The 21,579-nt window shown below is 37.0% G+C and overlaps 1 pseudogene; it reads left to right on the top strand.

The window, feature by feature from the left end:
* The first annotated feature begins 9,696 nt into the window (after nucleotides 1-9,696).
* On the top strand, nucleotides 9,697-15,626 carry LOC130882278 (rab GTPase-activating protein 1-like; annotated as a pseudogene).
* Nucleotides 15,627-21,579: the final 5,953 nt, after the last annotated feature.

The following is a 21,579-nucleotide window of genomic DNA, read 5'->3' on the forward strand; positions in this document are numbered from 1 at the left end:
TGGAGGCACTAAGATTACTAATTAATAAATAGGACCTCATGAAACTAAGACATTCTTCATGGCAAAGAAAGTCATTCTGACAACGAAGCAGCTTTCTGAATGATGAAGGATTTTTATCAACTACACATTCAAAAGAGTACTAATATCCATTGTTTGTGTGTGTGTATGTGTGTGTGTTAAAAAAATACAACCAAATTAAGAAATAAAGAACAGATGTAAACAAAATTCTGCAAAGATGAAACTCAAATGGTCAAAAACACTTTACACTTAAAATGTTTAACATCCTTAGTCATTATGGAAATAAAATTCAAAACTACTTTGATATGTCATCTTACACCCATCAAGAAAACATGTGACAGCTCATGCTGGTGAGGATGCAGGGAAGTGAATACTCATCCATTGCTGGTGGAACTGCAAAATTATATAGTCACTATGAAAACCTATATGGTATTTTCTCACAGAGAGTGGAATCTATCTACCTCAAGATCTAGCTATACCACTCTTGGACATATTCCCAAAGGTTTTTTCATTGTTATCACAGAGACACTTGCTCAACCATATTTATTGCTGCTTTATTCATAATAGTAAGAAATAGGACAATCTATATATTCCTAAGCAGAAGAATACATAATGAAAAAAGTGATACATTTAGACAATGGGATTGTCATCTGTTAAAAAATTTAACTATGAAATTCCAAGGTATATGGGTGGAACTAGGAAAAAACTCATTCTGAATGAGATAAACCAAATCCAGGAAGACAAGTATAGTATGTATTCCATTATTGTGGATATTAGCTATTAATGATACCCAAGCTACAATTCATAGAACCACAGATGTTAAGTGTAGAATAAGAAACTTGGAGAGGAAATATATGTCTTTCTAGGAAAGGGAAATAAAATAGATATTTATGGATAGACAGGGGGTAGCTACTGCATGAAAGGATCAAATGTAAAGGTAAAGGGAAGAGGGTAATGAGGTAGGAAATATGGGGACAGACACCTAAAACTAATAGCCAGTTGAAGTGTAGTATGAGAACCTAATTCAGTAGAAGCTTTGATAATATAAACATTTATGAAAGCAGTCTAAATGAGATGGTCAAGTAACGGGAGAGCCAAAATACCAACTAGCCATCTCTTGTCACCAAATGAAACTTTCATTATAAGGATTGGGTTAGAGCTAAGTGAATTGTTAGCCAGTGTGATCCCATGGAGATTCCCAAACAACTGATATTTTTGCCTATAGGCTGTTCTACACAAACTGATAGCTAGGTCCTATTATTTAAAACAGCAGCTACAAAAGTCTTCAAGCAAGGAGAAGTTGAGCTGGCGCCTATCTAAAGACTTTACTGCTGTGCACTATCATCTTTCATACAGGAAACTACCTTACACACTACCAAAAGAGACCTATAAACACCATTACAGCTACAAAACTCTTGCTGTACAATGGTGTCCTTCCTGTAAGACTTACTATTCCAGGCCCACTCCTGCTTAAGTTGCTGGATAGTCCTGCTTTTGTGGAGTTCACTATCTCAGGCCTGCTCTGGCTTAGGCCACTGTCTCAGTCCTGCCCCTGTGAAGTTTGCTGCCTCAGGTTCATTCTGGCCTGGGTCTCTGGCCCAGTCTTTTTCCTGTGGAGTTCATTGCTGCAGGCCTGTTCTGGCCTAGGTCACTGTCTCAGTCCTGCTCCTACAGAGTTTGCTGCCTCAGGCCTGCTCTGGCCTAGTTTTCTAGTCTAGTCTTGCTCCTGTGGAGTTCATTGCCTCAGGCCTTCTCTGGTGTAGGTTGCTGGCTCAGTCCTGCTACAGTGTTGTTCTCCTGTTTGTTGTTTAAGGAGAAAGAGAAAGGGTATGAATTCAGTTGGGAGATGAGGTAGGGATGATTTCGAGGATTTCAAAGGGAAACTGTAATCAGAAAATATTGTGTAAAAAATATCTGTTTTTTATAAAGGAAAAATGCAAAAGAGTGTGTAGTAGTCTTGAAAAATACCCCAGTTAAGTTCCCAGCACTCATATCAGTTGATTTACAACCACCTACACTATATCTTCAGCTTCAGAGATCCAAATTCCTGGCTTCTACTCATAAACACAACACCCTCTTGCAAACACACACAATTAAAAAATAAAAATTAAAAACAAGATCTTAAAACAAATTGATATGAAAATGTTGAAGTAAAAAATTAAGATTTGAGCATGAAGTTGAGTTAGGTTAACAGTTTACATCTGATAAACTGATTTATATGAAATTATAAATCAGTCTAAAGCAATTTTATGATATATAAAATTGCACATGTTGCTGTGTAATCAACTAAGCACCAAAAATATTAAAGTTCATTAAAAATGCAAAAACTGAAAAGCTTTTTATATTGCTGACTACTAAACTAAATTTTAGAGTGCTATCATAACAGGTATGCAGTAAGTTATTAATATTTATTAATTTCCACACAAATTGCTGGTATTACTCACTTCTCTGTGCTTGATATTGTTGTGAGTCTCATCTGTATGTCTCATCACTACAGCCCTGGGAACGGGTTATGTGAATCAATGATGCCTGGCAAGGCTACCATCTAGTGGTGATTAGTTTAAATTTTAGACTGTTAACAAGGATCATTTATAGTCCCAAGGAAAGAAGGCTAAGGAATCCTGCAACAGCAGCAAAATTTGTACAGATGAATACTTGAGTGGGAAAAGCATTAGGCTCTAATAAATGATGCTATAGTCTGTTTCCACACTTTTAAATTGTGAGCAAGAAAAATTAACAATATTGTTTCTCATTTGTGAAAGAATGTATTATTTTTATTACTTTATTGGATTGTTATATGGCATAAAACTGTTCAAGTAACTGTATGACAGAAGGTTGAATAATAGTCGTTAAAAATACGTGGGAATAAAGCTGGGCAGTGGTGGCACACTCCTTTAATCCCAGCACTCAGGAGGCAGAAATAGGTGGATCTCACTGAGGTTGAAGGCAGTCTCATCTACAAGAGCTAGTTTCAGGACAGGTTTCAAAGCTACAGAGAAACCCTGTCTTGAAAATACAAAAACAAAACAAAAGAAAAATAGGTGGGAAGAAGGTAACAGACAAAATCAGAAACACGTATTGAGGGAAGTTAGCAAAAAAAGACTACCAATTACCTGCTTGCACATACTACTATCAATGTTTCCCACCCAGGATTCTTTAGGGAAAACTTGGTAGTGAGATTTTGGACAGCATATAGTTTGTTTATCAATGGCTTCTATGGCCCATCTCACATCTCATCTCAGACCTCTATGTAGTTGGGATTGGGCAGACCTCATTAGACTTTGCACTATATACAAAGCATTTTAAAGAATGATGTTATGCTGGTTTTCTCAATTGATCACAGCAAATGCCAGCACGGACAGCTTGCAACAGCTAATTGAATTTGACAGGTTAACATGAGTGTCCTTTTCCTGAATGCGTTAGGGAGTTAGGGCAAGCAAAAGACTGCCCAAGATAGAAAAACTAATCACAAGTGAAAAACGCAGTGGACTCATCACTAGACAGTGTGGAAACACATCTGCAAGTAAAAAGGCTATGTCTGTGAGGTGCCATGTCATTATGCCTGGGCAGTTAATTTGTTTCTGCTATGGGTATTTTATTTTATTAGCTTAAAATTAGCATAGAGAACAGTAAGTTTCCTTGTAGCATTTTTCAGTCATTCGTCTTTGCTGACCCACCTGCCCCACTTTTTGTCTTTCTTTTGTCCCCCTATATTACCCCATCCTCTGCTAAGCCTCCCCTCACCTTACCACCATCCACTCACTCTGCTTTTATGTCACAGGCATTCTCCAAACCACTACCTCCATCCAAGAACTGTGTTTCCCCTCACATATGCTCTTTTCCACTATGATGAAGATGCCAGATATTTCTAAACTAAGCTCTTTAGAATTTTGGTGAGGTTTTTGTATTGTGCTAATATCTGTAGAAAATGAAAAGAAATCACTATTTTTTGCTTCCTTATTGGGGGTACCCCAAAACCGTGACCAGACAGATGTTCAAAATTAATTTCATTTTCTTACTTCCCAATTTGCCTTTGTCTCATTTCCCGACATCTCAGAGACTTGTTAAACGGTAATATTAGAACACTCAATTTGAGCCAAATACAGTCTTTAACCTTTTCATTTTCTTTCATAAGTTCTCCCCTCACACTTTTTAGTGAATTCTATTATTCCTGTTCCTCAAATGTCTTGGAAATCTCTACTCATTGATGTCTATGGTTCAGATTCTCACCACGTTACCCTGCTTAATGATAATGTTAAAAACCTGTATTAGATAATCTTGCTTCTAGTTTTTTCTTCTTCTATGTTCCATTGCCTTTGAATCCATCTTCATCACAGTTTTATGGTTTCCCCTAAATTTAAAATTCAATTGCCTTGTTGACAGCTATAAAAGACTAAGCACTGATTTTATATGGAATTAAATTGCTTATTCAGATTTAAACAGGTATATGTGGGCTCGAGGTTACTGCACTACAGGGTACAGCTCTGTAAGGGCTTTCAAATGTAAATAAAAATCAAATAAAATTCTAAAGAGATATTTTATTTATTCAAAGCATGGGGAAATAAATGAAATAGGACTGCAAAACCAGAGGAAGATGGAAAATAAGTACATTGGGACTGGGGAGATGTCTCCGCAGTGAAGAGCCCCTGGTGCTCTTGCCAAGGAACCCCAGCACTTGGTAAGATGGCTTACAATTACTTATAGCATCCACACCCTCTTCTGGCTTCACTCATGGGCACCTAACACTTGCAGAGACACTCAAATACAAATATAAAATTAAAATGAAGCAAATGTATAAATACTAGAAACAATCCAAGGATAACAGCATCTGTATTGAAAGCATAAGTTTGGGCTTGATCTTTCGATTGGGGATATCGATGCTAACCTATAATCTCAGTACTTGAGAAGTGGAGACTCAGAAGATTTATAGTTAAATATTTCAACTATAGACAGAAGAGATTTTGAGACTGCATTAGGAGAAAGAGCTAGACAAAAAGTCTGTAAAATACGTACAATGCAGGGGCTGGAGAGATGGCTCAGCAGTTAAGAGCATTGCCTGCTCTTCCAAAGGTCCTGAGTTCAATTCCCAGCATCCAAATGGTGGCTCACAACCATCTGTAATGAGATCTGGTGTCCTCTTCTGGCCTACAGACATACACACAGACAGAATATTGTATACATAATAAATAATAATAATTTTAAAAGGACGTACAATGCAGACAGTCGTTCAAAGAAGTTGAATGGCTTGGGGAAAGGTAATGCCATGATATAATTTCTAATCATTTTAAGAGAATTAAATTATATAGTCTGCAATTTCTGGTTTGTATAAAATTGAATTAGAATTGAATTATCCCATCCACTGACAGAAAAGTCACTGTTTGTCAGTGAGATAGTTCAATACATAAGAGCATTTACTGTGTAAGCCTGATAAACCGAGTTGGAAGGAGAGAAACAACTCCTGGAATATGTCTACTGCCTTCCACGTGTGCATCTTGATGTGCATTAACATGTACACAAGGTAATAACAATAGCCACACAAATATAAAATAAAATCATCTAGAAATTATGAATAATGATAAAATTTGTTTTCATGAATAGAATAGTTAAAATATTAAAATCCAGGATTTGGGAGAACATATTTGCTTGATGTACATGATAAAAGATAAATGTTATCAATCAACAAGTAAAGAGAAACAATCTGATATAAATGAAAAAGGTTTGGTCTGATAAAGGAAAATATGCAAAGGTCAATCAATAATAAAAATAAGCAAATTGCCCACCAACTAAAAAAAAAAATCTGTGTCTGATCATTAGACCACTACCAATTAGGGAAATACAATCTAAGGTCACAATGAAATGTCATAAGCTATGAAAAAGACTGGAAAATGGCCATTATTCAAGGTTGATTGGCACTGGAAAAGCAGACACCACAAGGCATTACTAATAGTTCTCTGTATCATGCAGCTGTTTGGGGGAGAGATTGTGGATTTCTGATTAGCTAATACCCAGAAGATAGGAACTGAAATACCCACAAAACAGTTGGACAAAACTTTTATGTAAGGGCATATCAAAACTAGAATCAACTGAAATGTTTATCTGCAGGAAAGTAGGTACATCAGTGGAGTCGGAGGTCCTTTTGTCCATGTGTTGCTTTTATTGGCTATGGATAAAGATATACTTGATTTTGAATTGATCTAGCTATGAGTGAGTTAGTTATTTAACATTCATACTAGTGAAACTGATAGGAAAAAATCATTTTTTAATCACAGAATTTTACTATTTTAAATCATATCAGCAAAATTTATTAACTTCCATGGAGATAAAATATTCATATAATATTTAATAGAAGATAAAATGTAACCAGAAAGCTATCTAAATGAAGGAGATTTAATGTAAAAGTTACATAAATAAAGAATGTAGTGAGGGTTGTTGGCCTTCTAGAAAGGGGTTGAGTAAATGTCAATGTTTATGTTGTTAAAGTCACATTGGGCTAGATGTGTTTTCAAATGTAAAGCCTTAACATCTTAATATTAACTAATCAAAGGGATTAATGTGAACCTACAACTGAGAAATGTAGAAATAAATTATCAATATGAACATGTAACTGAGAAATGTTGGGATAAATTATCAATATGAACATGGATAATGAATACTACAACCAAATTAAGGGGAAATGCACTCCAAAGTAACTGATAATTTAATCTAAGTGAAATATGTTATGTTTAAAAGTCTTTATTTTAAATTTTTCATGGTCAGTCAGAACAAGTAATGTTCTTATGAAGATATTCTAATGTGATTTATTATGCATGATTTTTAACATAGCTAACCCAGGGGGAAAAAAACAAAAGGACATTTGCAAGCTCCCAATTTCACATTGTTGAAATTTGGGGCAACCTTGAGTCCTCAGCTCAGACCAGGCACTTCTGTTTTAACAAGCTCATTGTAAAGAAAAAAAGTTAGGATCCAGTTGTCATTCAAGCAGCAGCCTTTCTGTTTTAAGAGATGCTGGCATGCACCCTACCTAGACAATGTGGGTAAACCCCTAGTTAGACCATCCTGACGCTGAACTACCTTACCTAGGAAGCCTGTTTATGTCAAAGCCACAAAACCTCTCACCCATTCTCTTTTCTCTTTCCTTACCGTGAATCAGAAGCTGACTTCAGATTCATGCTGCAGGGCTCCTTCTCCGCCCTCACAGAACACTCAGAAGAGGCTCACTCTGCCGCAAGAGCTCTGACTTCTCTCTTTAGAGGCCATGTCATGCTGTCTGTCTTTGGAACTGAGGCCTGAATTTTCTTTGGAATTCCCATGATGTTGCCTGTCTATGGCATCAAGAACGCTTCTAATAAACTCCTTATTCTGCAGTGATTGGTCTAAGTGGCCTCTTGAAGTCCCCTCAATTTACACAGCCCAGGAGATGAGTGGAGGGATTTCAACACGTGTGAGAAGTTGTCTAAGATATTCTGCTAGAGTTTAGAGTGAACCTAAATTTACTTTAATGCATAAGGTTTTATGCTTATTTATTAGCACATTTATTTATTTGTATATGTGTGTATGTGTATAGTCATACTTATGCCAAGATAAGTTTGTGCGTAAAGCAGAGGACATCTTTGTGAAATCACTTCTCTTCTTCCACCCTGTAGGTTCTGTGGATTTAATACAGGTCATTGGGCTTGGTAGCCTTTGCCTTTTCCCACTGAGCCATCTCACTGGCCTGAAGGATAGATATTTGAACAAATCTGTTGAATGAAAGTATCCCAAGTAAAGCAGGAATTTTTAGAACTTAATACTCCTTTTCTATTCTACTGCAGCGCAAATAAGAGGAAAACAGAAGACTGACTAAAAATATAATTTTCCATAATGCACTATACAGCAACCATAGAAAATATGAACATTGCTATTAAACTAATCATTTGTTTATTAACAAATATTAAATATAAAATCATGTGGTTTGATAAAAAATGTCCCCCAGAGAGATTTCTGATTGGTGGATAAGGAGATGTGGCCTTGCTGGAGGAAATGTGTTGTTGGGTTAACCTTTGATAGCATATAATCTTGCTCCACTTCCTGTTCTCATCATACTTGTGGCTGAGGATGTCATGTCTCAGCTTCTTTCTCCCCCTTACCAAGACTGTTGCAGGCTGCTGCACCTCCCGAACCATTGTGAACCTCTGCAACTGTAAAGCCAAATAACCGCTTCTGTTATAAGTTGTCTTGGTTGTGGTGTTTTATCACAGTAATGGAAAAATAACTAATACAACAATTAATCAGTACAGATAACAGATAAGAAATTAATAGATAAACTATTAGAGTGAGATTAATTTTCTGGAAGAGAAAAATTTATTTATCAGCAGTATCACAAACACATACATAATTCATCAGGCCCAGATGTTTATATTACTAAATTCAAACAATTGTTATTTCAAACATTAGATAACTGTTTACAAATACAGGAAATCCATAAGTCTGTGCAGTGTTTATATGGAAATAAACTTGGCATTGATACCTACATTGACAAACTAATAAGAACATAAAACCAAAAAAATATGGCTAAATATTCTCACTGATCAAAAACAGTATAAATACTGAACTATCAGAATGAAAATTTCACACAAAAGACCACTTAGCATTTTTCTTTAGGAATGCAGAGTACAAAGATCGTCTATTGTTAGGACATCCATTTATGTAATTCATCATATTGATTGAAAGACAACACACACATTGTAAGTCCTATTTTAGATTTTAAAAACAGTGGGACAAAAACAAGAATATTTCTACAGATACCAACTGTTTGCCTATAAAATAATTAATTACAGAATTTATTCCAACCAAACACTTTCTAGAAACATTAACATAAAACAAAATAGCTTTCATGCATAAATCTGAAAACATGTTAGAAAATAAATAAACAGAAAATATGACCCTTTATACATTTCATAATGTTTCAGGAAAGCAAAATGAAAATGAATGCTTAGGAAAAATTAGAAGCAGTAGCAAAGCCTACAAAACCTATATAATGAAATAACACACCCATATCAGTAATATTAAGAACAGACTCATACAACTGAAAATCTGGAAAGACTGTGTAAGTTTGAAAGTGGCGGGTTACAGTGTGTCATCCTACTTATACTAAAACTATGTTTCCCAGAATTCCACACTCTCAAGATTACACCTGGGATTGGCCAAAAATGACATCTGCTGGATGTTGGGAATGCAAAATTGGAGGGTCTGTTCTGACTCTTTGATGGTCATTGCATGAGGTACTGTGATGAACAGGCTGGTTCCCTCTCCTTACTTACCACTCCATGTTTCTTCTCACTACTACTCCTGCTTACAAGCACCAAGGAAGCTATCGACTCCTGTTTGGGCAGGAAACCTTTTAAAGTAAGAATTACACAATGTGGACTCTGCCCTTGCTGACCGACTCTAATGTCCTATGTTCATTTGGCAGCTATTACAAGCTTCCCAGGAGCTCTCACAGGGCCTATCTTTGGACCATTTCAGTATCTCCGTCGAAATGGTTACTGTCTTGTACTAAAACTGCCCAATCAACTCTTCATATCCTTCTTTCCTCATTTATCCACAATTGTACAATGTCCCAATCTCATAGTTACTCCACATCCCAATCCTCCTGGTTAACCTCCTTCTGCAAATTCTACTGATGTTTTATAAGCAGCGATGAACACCTCAGGATCTTATATAGTTCTGCTTTGTAAGATGCTGCCAAAGGTAAGAGAAGCAATTATGTTGTTTGTAATTTCACCAGATTTCCTCAGAGTACAGATAGTTCCATTTTATACTGCTCATTTATGGAGCAGTAAACAGTTCTGTTTCCATAAACATCAGAAGCAATTTGGTACTATAATTATACAATTTAATAAACCTTATTTTAAGTATAATATGGATTTGGAATCTTTGCATTGTGGAGCAAATAATTAGTGATGAAATTGTCCTGCTGATAATTAGTAAAGGAGCCAAAGTTCATTTTTACAAAGGCTTGATAATTCTTTTTACTTTAGATAATTTAAACAAAAGAAAATCTCTTATTAAGCTTACTTCTTTTTACCCTTTGCAGAGTACATTCCTTTGTGATTTTTCAAGGTCATAGTTAATACACAATGAATACTACCTTTCTTTCACCAGGGGTATAATAAATGGTGGATTTACACTTAAAAGCAAAGGCTTTGGTTTCAGTGAAGGGAGAGTCAGCTTCCTTCTTCATATTTCAATTTCCAGTTCTTTGCAGTTTCCTCTCCCAAACAAGTGCTGATTATCACAGGGAGGAAGACTTGTCACATGCAGTGACAAATTGTTTCATTTCTTTAAGACCCAGCCTTTGAATTTCACTCCATATGCTAATGAAAACACATCTTTAATGAATAGGAAAAGATGAAATCTTTACCTACCCAGAACAGAAAATTTCTGTGTTCACAGGTTTACAGACCAACCCCATACTGAGTTGTCAATCCAGCTGTTTGAACAATCAGCTCCTTTTAATCAGCAAATTATTGTGCCAACGACAACATCAACAGCAAAGTTATTTGGCTTTTTGAGGTTAGTTTTCACAGATACTTTGCATATTCACAGTTTATCCTTGGGAGAAGTCTCCTACCCAAAGACTCAAAAAAAAAAAAAAAGAATGGCTTTTATGTAGTCAAAGCATTTCACCATCTTTGTAAATGAGAGTAAAGCCTCCGCGCTTATGAATATGCTAATCTATGATTGCCAATCGCTCATTCACCAATTAACTCTCTTCCAGTAGCAGCACCATAACCTGTTAAGATGACAATGCTAAATCTGCTGGCGAAGCTAATAATGAGGAAATAGTTTGTGTCTCAGAGGCAGATCTCTAAGACAAGAAGAAAAACAAACCTATCTTTTCTATCAAAGAAAAAAAACCTATTTAATAATAGTTTGGTTATTCCCTGGCTTATGAACTATGTATTTCAGTCTAGAAGGCATAAGTAGAGGCATTAAAAAGAAACATTTCAAATGCAGTACTATGGTTTGAATATGAAGAGTCTCCGCAAAGTATCATGTGTTGTAAACTCGGTCCACAGCTGGTGGCACTTTTGAGATTGGGTCAAGACAGCATTAAGTTCTACAATGGGTGCATTCATTGACATTTCCATACTTAGTGGCCTCTTAGAAAGTATTCCTCCTTAGAGGAAGTACATTAGTGGATGGAGTTAATGTACTTCAGTCTTCTCTTTGGCTCTTCCTTGGCTGTTCGTAGGTGAACAGCTTTTTTTTTGTTTGTTTGTTTTTCATGCTCTTCTGCCACGTTTTGACTATGCCAAAGATGTAAAAGCAAGGGAGCCCTGTGAGCCTGGAGTGAAACCCTTGAAGCCATAAGTCAAAATGAAGCATTCCTTCCTTCACTTGTTTTCTCTGGAATTTTGTCACAGTGAAGAAAATGTGAGGAACGCATGGGGAGTATGGGGATAATGGGTTTCCTGTGCTTTAGGAAACAACAGGTGAAGCTTGGCCAACACATTCTTCAGCTTACCCTTAAATATGCCCTTTCTGCATCCTTGTAGCACTCATCCCTAGCTCCTGGATGTGTCTAAGTTCCTATGTTTCTGTTTTAAGAGTCATGCCAGATTATATAGAAGAGGCTAAGTGCCAAAATGACCCGTAAAAATATTAAACAGAGCTGTCATTCCTTTGGAATGGTGGCTAATGGCTAAGGGGAATTTAGCGCTTCCCGCATGAAGGCGCCTTAAACTGGGTGGCTCTTTTACGTTATCTCAGTGTTTGTAATAATCTCAAGTCAGATTTTATTACTATAACTCTGTATGTATTTCTTTATATCAATTAGCAGTGTTATATTCCTTAAGAATGAAAGACACCTAATAAGATTCTATCTACAAGGTCAAGAAATGGAGGTTTAATTAGTGAATGAAGTTTTTGTAATATATAAAATATTAACCATTTACTAAGAAATCCATTAGTGAAAAATATGTCCAGTGTTTGAAAGTAGGCATTATAAGTGACTGTTTCCAGGTAGTCTTAGATTATTTGATTCACTTTAATGGTGATAACATGATTTTGAAATTGCTATGCAATTTCAGAGAAATGATGAACACGAAACTTTCAATTCCTTATAATTTGAGAATAAGTAGAAAGACAAGGGGAACTGATGACATGAGACAAATGAATCCAATAAGTGAAAAGAATACTGAATTTACGTGCCACAGTAAATGAATGTCTCGTATTTTATAAGAAAACCAAAGCCTTGAGCTGACTGGGGAGATACATTGCTGCAGTCTGGGCACATGGGCGGCAGAAGTAGGATAGTCAGGAAGCTTGTGCTCATTTGTTTTTACAGTCATTTCAGTGCCACACTGGTCAACACAATATCCTTTATCAAGAAACGCTATTGAATAAGTAAGTAGAACTGTAAAAACTCACAAAATTATTAGTATGGATATTAGTATGGATATTTTCTTCTTCTTCTTCTTCTTCTTCTTCTTCTTCTTCTTCTTCTTCTTCTTCTTCTTCTTCTTCTTCTTCTTCTTCTTCTCCTCCTCCTCCTCCTCCTCCTCCTCCTCCTCCTCCTCCTCCTTCATCATCATCATCATCATTATCTTCTTCTTCCTATTATTATTTACAAAATATTTCTTTTGTTTTTAATCACGTAAATATGTTTAGGTATGTGCATGTCGGTGCAGGTTCCTGAGGAGGCCAGAAGAGGTTCAGAAACCCTGGAGCTATAGTTACCACCCTTTGTTGGCCCTCGGAGGTGGATGCTGGAAACCGGACTCAGGTCCTCTATAGGCTCTTGTAATCACTGAGTCAGCTCTTCAGTCTCACACACTTTTTCAAGAAACAAAAAAATAAAAAGGACATGGATGATTTTTGCAAGTTAACTTTAAAAGGTAAAGGACTCCACAAGACTTAAATCTTTGATCATTGTTACATGAACTCTTTTATTATTGTTACCAGATAAGTTGTTTTGGGAGTATTATAATAACAGTTTACAGAACAGCAATCCAAAGTGTTTTATTCTTATTGAAAATTCTTTGTGAATAATCGCCAGTCTGCCAAAACAAAGGGAACTTGGTCTAGAAAGTAAATTGCTTGTATTTGTAAGAAGTTTTATTTTGACCAACAGTTATTTTCAATTTAGTGAGACTTTCTGGATGAAGATTTAGATAACAGTACAAGTTCCTTATCCTGTTGAGAATTTTGTTTTCCAGGAACCAGAGGATCTGCAAGGTAAGGCAGAGAGCTGCCTTGCAAGTGTCTTGTGCATGTTTTAAATATTTTGCTTCTGAAAGCATTCATGATTTTGATATTGAATATGAATAAAGAATTTCATGAGATTTTAGACTACTTGGTGGTGAGCCAAAAAAGAATCAAACCAAAAGTACAATATGTCCTTCTGGGAACTCCACCAACTAGTTTCAGAATGAGTGAAATTGTAGCTCTACACAAAAGACATGAGCTTATTCTAATGGGGCCTGAAAATGGTACTTCCTTGGGGGAAAAAAGTACCTGAGAATTTAATAAATTTATAATATTGAAAAGATAATATCTGCTGTTTAGCCCAAAACCCACTAAAAATGTTCTTGTAAAACATTTTTTTGGGGGTGGAGGGGTTGAGTAGCTGACTCAGTAGTTAAAAGCTTTTGTAAAACAAAGCTGAGGACAAACTAGAAGCAGTAATGCAAGGTTTCAATCCCAGAACACCCCTATGGGGAGATGGGAGGTGGAGACAGCAGATTCCACAAGTGGAAACATGGTTTAGGCATCAGTAGAGATGATCTCATACAAGATGTAAAGACCCTGTCTCACACAAGGACAAATAACCAAAGGTTGAACTTGTATATTCACATGGGAGGTTACCAGAGAATCTGTACCCTTCCTTACACATGAAAAGGTGCCTACAAAGACATATAGATAGACAGACATATACCTAATTATTTATTTTTAGAGATACACAATGGAGAAGGCACAGAGATAAAAAGCAGATGCTGGAACTAGGCCTCATGATAAAAAAATAAACATAGATTTCTATCTTCAAACCAGCTTAGTGGCACGATCTATGGGGTTTCAGCTAGCTAGACTCCAGACGTGTGAGAAAATAAACATACAGATTATTTGAACCACAAGACACATGGGAGTTCGTAGTTAGTTATGACATCAGAGAACTGATATAAAGACTTTCACATTCATTTGGAAACAAAAAATCTGGGGAAACTAAAATAATTATAAACTAATTTATGGATGCTTAAAAGAAATCCCACACTAGCCCAGAACTGAGCATAATAGAGTGTTATTTATTTAGGGGTAGACTCACAGATTACAGTCTTCTGGTCAAACTGGGAACAGCAACCGAATCCCGTAGCTGGAAGAAAGGTCGGACACACACGTTCATCAGCATATATAAAATAAGAGCCATGACCAAGTGGATGGGTAACTTAAAGGCTACTGGCTGAAGGAATTCCTGCAGCAACTTACTTAGGCTGTGCCTCAGTAAATGCTCCCCGGAGTGAAGTGGAAACCTTGAGGATGGTGCCCATCTTGAGAAGTCAGTGCTGAATATATATGAAGGAACTGTCAGACCAACACTGAAATAGCAAACCACCATATCTACAAGATGCTCTTCTATGTCAGAGAACGTGATGGGAACTCCTAAAAGCGACTGTTTTGCATTCACTGAAAGTCACTATAAAGCAGAGCTCTTCAGAATACATGTCTTTTGCTGTGAAATACAAGAAGCTATAAGCTGAATCCTTTACAGTTTTACCACTGCCTTCTGCCATACTGCCAAGCAGACCCCACTCTCAGCCACTGCCATGCCACAGAGTTCAGACAGTGACATCTTTACCTTCTCTGTGCCTTTAAATTAAAGAAGATGATAGTAAAGGTTATTTTAGTGCTGTTCCCAATGACAAGGACAGGCAATGTTTTAAACTTCAACAGAACTGAAAAGAAGATTGTCATCTGTGTGCAGCAAACAACTAACAAAGAACTTGCCATTGAAAGGTGCCTTGGTCTCCTCCTTAGCCCATAAAAAGATGTCCAAAATAGTGATATGCACTTTTTGAACTTGGAGTCTACGGGCAAAAGTTCAGATGGAAAATCATATGTCCTTACTGGAAGTTGGAATCCAAATCCCCACATTTTCAAGTTGTGAATGAAGAAACTTCTAAAAATAAGGTGTTGTTCGTGACAACAGCTGTGGATTTGTTGATAACAGAAGTAGAGGGGCCTGTTTGCTTTCTCTTGGAGATGAAAGTTCGAGTTTGCTCACCTAAGGAAAGGTTGTTCTGGCCCTTCAGCAAATGCAGCACTACTGAAAACCTCTTTCTGAAACTGAAGCAGATAAAGCAAAAGGAGAGGAAGAATAATGCTGCTACTTTATATGAAGTTGTATGTTTGAAAAGTGAGTCGGGGGGAGGGGGAGGGAAGCTACAGCCAATCCTTCAGCTCGCCTGCCACAGTCTGGATCTCAGAGATTCATGATCCCCTTTCCTCCAGAAGATAATGAAGACGAAGATAACGATGAACCTCTCTTGCGTGGATTTGATGATGTATCCACAGAATGTGCAGAAACGGTTCTTGAAACGTGGGGAGAACTCCTGTCAAATTATATTTAAAAAAAATTAACTATTCATGAGTTGAGCCTCATTCTTGAGTTATGGATGACAAGACTTTTGTTGGAAAAATAAGTGTCTCCTCAGACTCAGTATCTACTCTTAATGGTGAAGATTTTGTTTTGGTTTCCAGGAAAGGAGATGAGACACAGCTACAAATAACAGAAGTAATTATGAGAAGACAACTCAAGATTTATGAAAAGGAAGTGAGCAGCAGCTGCAGAAAGAGCTCACAGAGTGCTGATGGACCCTCCTATAGATGACCAGCCAGGGGAAAAGTCATAGCTGGATGCTGAAGGAGATGGGCTTCTTTCTAACCAACTCCTGGCTTCATTCTCCATGACCCTGTGCCACTAGTAAGACTTCAAAAAACCAGAGATGAGTTTGCTAGTGGAACCTGGACAAGGAGATTCTGAAGTGTCAAGTCCTTTCACACCAGTGGCTGATGAGGATAGTTTGGTTCTTAGTAAACTAACTTACCCATGTAGAGACAGACATGTGGACACTATAGCTGCCTATTCATATCTGGCTGGTTCTCTGGAATAAGCCTCAGCTGTAGTAGCTTTAGTTAGTTCCTTTATCTTACAGCAATACTAACTCATAACTTCTATTCAGGGCATATCTCTTTTTTGTAGTCATTTTTATTAATTGGAACAAGTTGACTATAAGTATCAAAAATACAACCCTTAGCAAGTGAGTGATCCCTCTGCCAGCTGGACCACTGCCAATCACTGGATTCTATTCATCCAGGAATCACTCTGATACTCCCCATCTCAGCATCCTTCCTGGGGGCAGACTCCATAGGCCCAAGTACAGCTCACATCAGTAAGAACAAAAGACTCTATAGGTACCGACTTTGGCTCTACAGAAGGTCAGGTCAGATTTAGGTACCAAAGGCCCCACAAACCTATTGGACCAGAACACTTGCTAGTCACAGAACCCTGGGCCACCTATATCAGAAAATAAGAGAGGAAACATAAAACAAAGGAACAAAACACCCTTCAAACAAGGATAAATGCAAGAGTCAACACCTAGATTTATAATGATCCCAAATTCAGACTCCTAAATGCCGGTATAAGAGCACATTCCATAATGGAAAGGGCAATATGTTACTCCATAACACACTCCAGAGAGAAGAAAGAGACCAGCAGATAAAATGAGTGATGGAACCAGTAGGGATGCTTGATCCTGTTCTGAAGCCTTCATTACTGGAAGGTTTCAATTTTTTTCTAGGCCAAAATGATTCTTATTCTGATGCTGTCATGACACAAAACCATAAACACTGATGCATGTTTAAACAAAGTGTGGTCTGCTTCATTAAAAAGTGCTTAGTAGCTGAGAGTGTACACTCAGCTGCCTGTTTGCATGTATGATTCAGAGGCAAATCATAAACACGAATCATAGGGGAAAACAACTTGAGGCAGTTTTCTTCTGGAATGCAAAATACGCTGCCATCCATGAACTCTTTTCTAGAATTTCTGAATGTATTATGCAAGATTTAAGCAGATTTCTTCTAGCTCAAATGTTGTAATTCTATAGATAATGAGAATCCTCATTCATTGTATTAAGATCTGTCACTACAATAAAGCCAAGTATGCAAAATGCAACGGTATAAAGTTTTTGGAATTAAACTATCTCATGTGACATTGATCTGATTTCAGTTTTTAAATGTCATTTAGTGTGTGTGTGTGTGTGTGTGTGATGTGTGTATGTTCATGACAGGGTATGTGCATGTGGGTCATAAGACAGCTTGCAGAAGTCAATTCCTTCTTTCTGTCATGAAGGTACTAGGGATAAAATTCAGCTCATCAGATCTACTGGTATCTTCTTATCTACTTAGCCATCTTGTTAACTCTGACCTGATTTTAAAAAGCACACATAAGGGGCCGAGGAGAAGATTCAGTGATTAAGAGTGCTTGCTGCTCTTGCAGAGGGACATATTTTAGCTCGCAGTTACTCGTGTGGTGAACATACATACATTGACATACATACATGCACATGAATACATACACATATGCATGTACATACATCCATGAAGGAACTCATACATAAACATAAAATTAAAAAACCTTTTTGAAAAGCACATTTAAATATTTATTTTAATTTCCAGAAGAGATAAGTTATTATGTGTTTGCTAAGTTTATTGGATTATAAAATTCTTTTCTCAAAATGTGTCTAAATAAATTTGGTAGCCCACATGTTTGATATTCACTGTAGCACATTTAAAAAAATGTGCACTGAATAAACACCACCACTATTTCCTTAAAAACACAAATTTGCACTACCTTGCAAATGATCTCAATGAATATTTAGTAGCTTAATAGTATGTTTGACATAGACACAGTGGTCTATAATTGCAAGGAAATTTGAAAAACAAACAGAAACTTTCATTTCATAAAACGACAATAATTATTATATGGCAATTTTAATAAGCTTTATAAATTTATTGAAATCATTTATTGTGCCTTTGAAATTATTTGTAGACTCAAAAATCTAATCAATTTTGTTGTATGAAGGCTATCCAACAGAATTGATCAGAGACTGTCTTGTTTATCTTCCCCTCTTGGCCATCCATGGTGCTTATTTGAAATCCCTTTAATGACATTATGTGACTACATTGGGCAATAATATTTATGTACAAGTTTTTCATATCTTCTGGTTGACAAGGCCTATGTCCTAGATTGCGTCCTGTTTCCCTAATAAAGACTGTGACCAAAAGTAACTTAGGGAGGAAAGTGTTTATGTGGCTGATACGTTCCAATCACAGTCTGTCCATAAGGGAAGTCTGGGCAGGAACTCAAGTAGAACAGGAACCTAGAGGAAGGAACTAAAGCAGAAGCCATGGAGAAATGGTGTTTCCTGATTTGTTCTGATGGAGCCATTTTCTCAGTTTTGTGGTCTCTCTCTTCTTTCTCTCCTTTACACACACACACAAGCACACACACACACACAGACATATTTTAATTTAAAAAATAATGTATTTAGACTCATAAGTGGAGATAAACAGCACTTATAAATTCAAATCTTTAAAATAATTTTAGTTAAAGTTTTGATTTGTGTTTTCCTGTATCATACATACCTTCATATATATACATACATACATACACACACATATACACGATGGACCAGCTCAGCCAAGGCACTGGGACCGATGAGACAGGGTCTCAGGAAAAGGTGGGTAACGAGTCAGCGAATGACAAACAGACACAAGACTCAAAGGAATTGCATCTGAATGCATCTTTACTAGGCATGAGACTCATCTTTTATGAGAAAAAATTACTTAACAGCATGTATTATTTTTTCATGTGATACAGATTATTCTTAGAATTATTATATCAGATACATGAGAATAGAATTTCATCAGACAGATGTCCCTGGGGTAAGTCTGCGGTTGGTCATGCTAGACATGACTTGGCATTAGTTTTGAAATAAATCTTTATCTAGGCTATGAATTCATGGCATTTTGAGCTAAGGGCAAGCAGTTGTGGTTAACAGTCACATAGTTTACAGTCTTTTTATATTTATGCAATCTATGCAGAAGAACTTCTTCTATCTTCTTCTCCATATTTCTAACTCCTTTTCAAACCTTCCCCAAAGCCAATCTCAAGACATTACAGGCACTTGTCTCTCTCTTCTATCCTTATCCCATCTTTACTAAATGTGTCTTAATTGCTTAATTAAGTTTGCCTTTTGTTCTTTATTTCCTAAGAACCAGGTTAAGCCTGGAAACCTTTTTGCCTTGAATGTTAACCCATCTTTCTCCATTAGCATCATATACTACTATATGTGGTAATGTCTCATCGGTAGACTCTGGAAACTTAAACATACTATCTTCCCTTTCAGAAGAGACCAGACTCTATTCCTCAGAACATAAGCAGGTAATGCCAAAGGTGCAAGGGCTCTGATGCAGGAATCACAGCACATACACACAACTTCTCTGCGGGCACTCTTCCTTGAAGTTTGTGCCACAGTCTCTGTGAGAGATTCCATAAACTGCACAGGAGGTGATGTGACACATATACTTATATACATATGTACATGTATAAAGAGTAAGAGGTATGCATGCTATATTAATATCTGAGATCTTCCTTACCACACAAAGCCTACATTTATTTGTCACATGTGTTCACTACATTCTATGATTGTTGTGAAGGTCACTTGCTGATTATTCTTGAAGGATATACTTAACTTGGAAATAACCATTGGACATAAAAAGAAGTGGATATGAATTCTTTCTGTTTCCTGAATGTATTCAAATTTTTCCCAATCAAAACAGCAGATCCTACAAAAAACCATTGTTTATTCTCCATAACTTCTGTTATATTTAAGAAAAGAAAATCTTTCCTAGTCTTTAATGGTTAATTAGTATCTCAAAAGTTCTCTTTCTTTGAAAGCTTGGAATATCTTCAGACATCTTAAAAAAACAGTCTTTCTGATCTGTAAAATATGTGATAAGAATAAGAAATGCCTTGTGCAGGTACTAGAAAAAGAATCATAGAAGAAATTATCCAAAACTGAATCCACCTAGGTTCACAGTTAGGGAACAAGCCACAGCAGAAAGACTGTACATGAGTCCAGCTTCTAGTGGGAGAAAAATGTTGCTGCATTGGCAGGCAAACCCATGACTTACAATCTGTTGGCTCTGGATAGCTGCCTCCTCAGACAATTCACTGACCAACTTTAATGCCTCAAGTATTGCTTGCCTGGTTCTAAGCAATCTTAGTTCACCATCAATAAAATTGCCTTTGTACTATGTCCTTCACAAACTAGACTAGCAGAGAGGCAGGCTCCTTTATGGGTAGAGATAGTTACTCTGTAGCCCAGCTATGTTGAGACAAGCATCTCAATCATTTAAAAGTAGTGCTTCACAAAGGAAAACAAATAGATACACTTGGAAATTTGAAACAGACAAGATCACCTGACAAAATTGGGAGCACGAGGGTGAGAGAAGGGAGGGTAGAAAGGGAAGACAAGGGGAGAGGGGGAAGGGTGAGAAGAACTTGAGGGAATGGGATGGTCGAGTGGAGGAGGGACAGAGATGAGGACAAGGAATAAGATATCTTGATTGAGGGAGCCATTATGGGGTTAGCAGAAACCTGGTTCTAGAGAAATTTCCGGGAAGCCACAATGATGACCTCAGCTAAGACCCTAAGCAATAGAGGAGAGGGGGCCCGATCTTGACTTGCCCTGTTGTCAGACTGATGAATATCTTCAATATCACCATAGAACCTTCATCCAGCAACTGATGGAAACAAAGGCAGAAACCCACATTGGAGCACCGGACTGAGCTCCCAAAGTCCAATTGAAGAGTGAGAAGAATGAGAATATGAGCAAAGAGACTGATGGGTTCACCCATGGAAACTGTCTTCCTGAGCTAGTGGGAGCTCACCAATTCCAGCCGAACTGGAAAGGAACAAGCGTAGGACCAAACTAAACCCTCTGAATGTGGTTGACAGTTGCCTGGCTGGAGCAGACTGAGGGGCCACTGGCAGTGGCACCAGAATTTATCCCTACTGCATGTACTGACTTTTTTGGAACCCATTCTTTTTGGGTATATACCTTGTTCAACCTAGATATAGCAGGGAGAGCCTTAGACCTTCCACACAGCAATGTGCCTACCCTCTCTGAAAATTGGATGGGGGTCGGTGGGAGGGTGTGTGGAAGGAATGGGAGGAAAGGAGTGGGAACTTGTATTGGTATTTTTTAAAAAGTCTAATAAATAAAAAGTCTTATAAATAAAAAAGTATTGCTGCAGAGAGAGCCTCAATTTACTCCTCTGTGAGCAGGGATTGTATTTTTAATTGACTCAAATATAAAAATCTGATAGATTTAAATTGAAAATGTCTTATATACCGTTTATACTGTGATGTTAAAGTATTTATTAGTATATAATTTTATGAAAACGTGTTTGTGAATTCTTTAGTGACTACAAGACTAAATATGAATGTTTGAGACC

This window comes from Chionomys nivalis, chromosome 10, assembly GCF_950005125.1.
Source record: "Chionomys nivalis chromosome 10, mChiNiv1.1, whole genome shotgun sequence".
NCBI lineage: Eukaryota > Metazoa > Chordata > Mammalia > Rodentia > Cricetidae > Chionomys > Chionomys nivalis.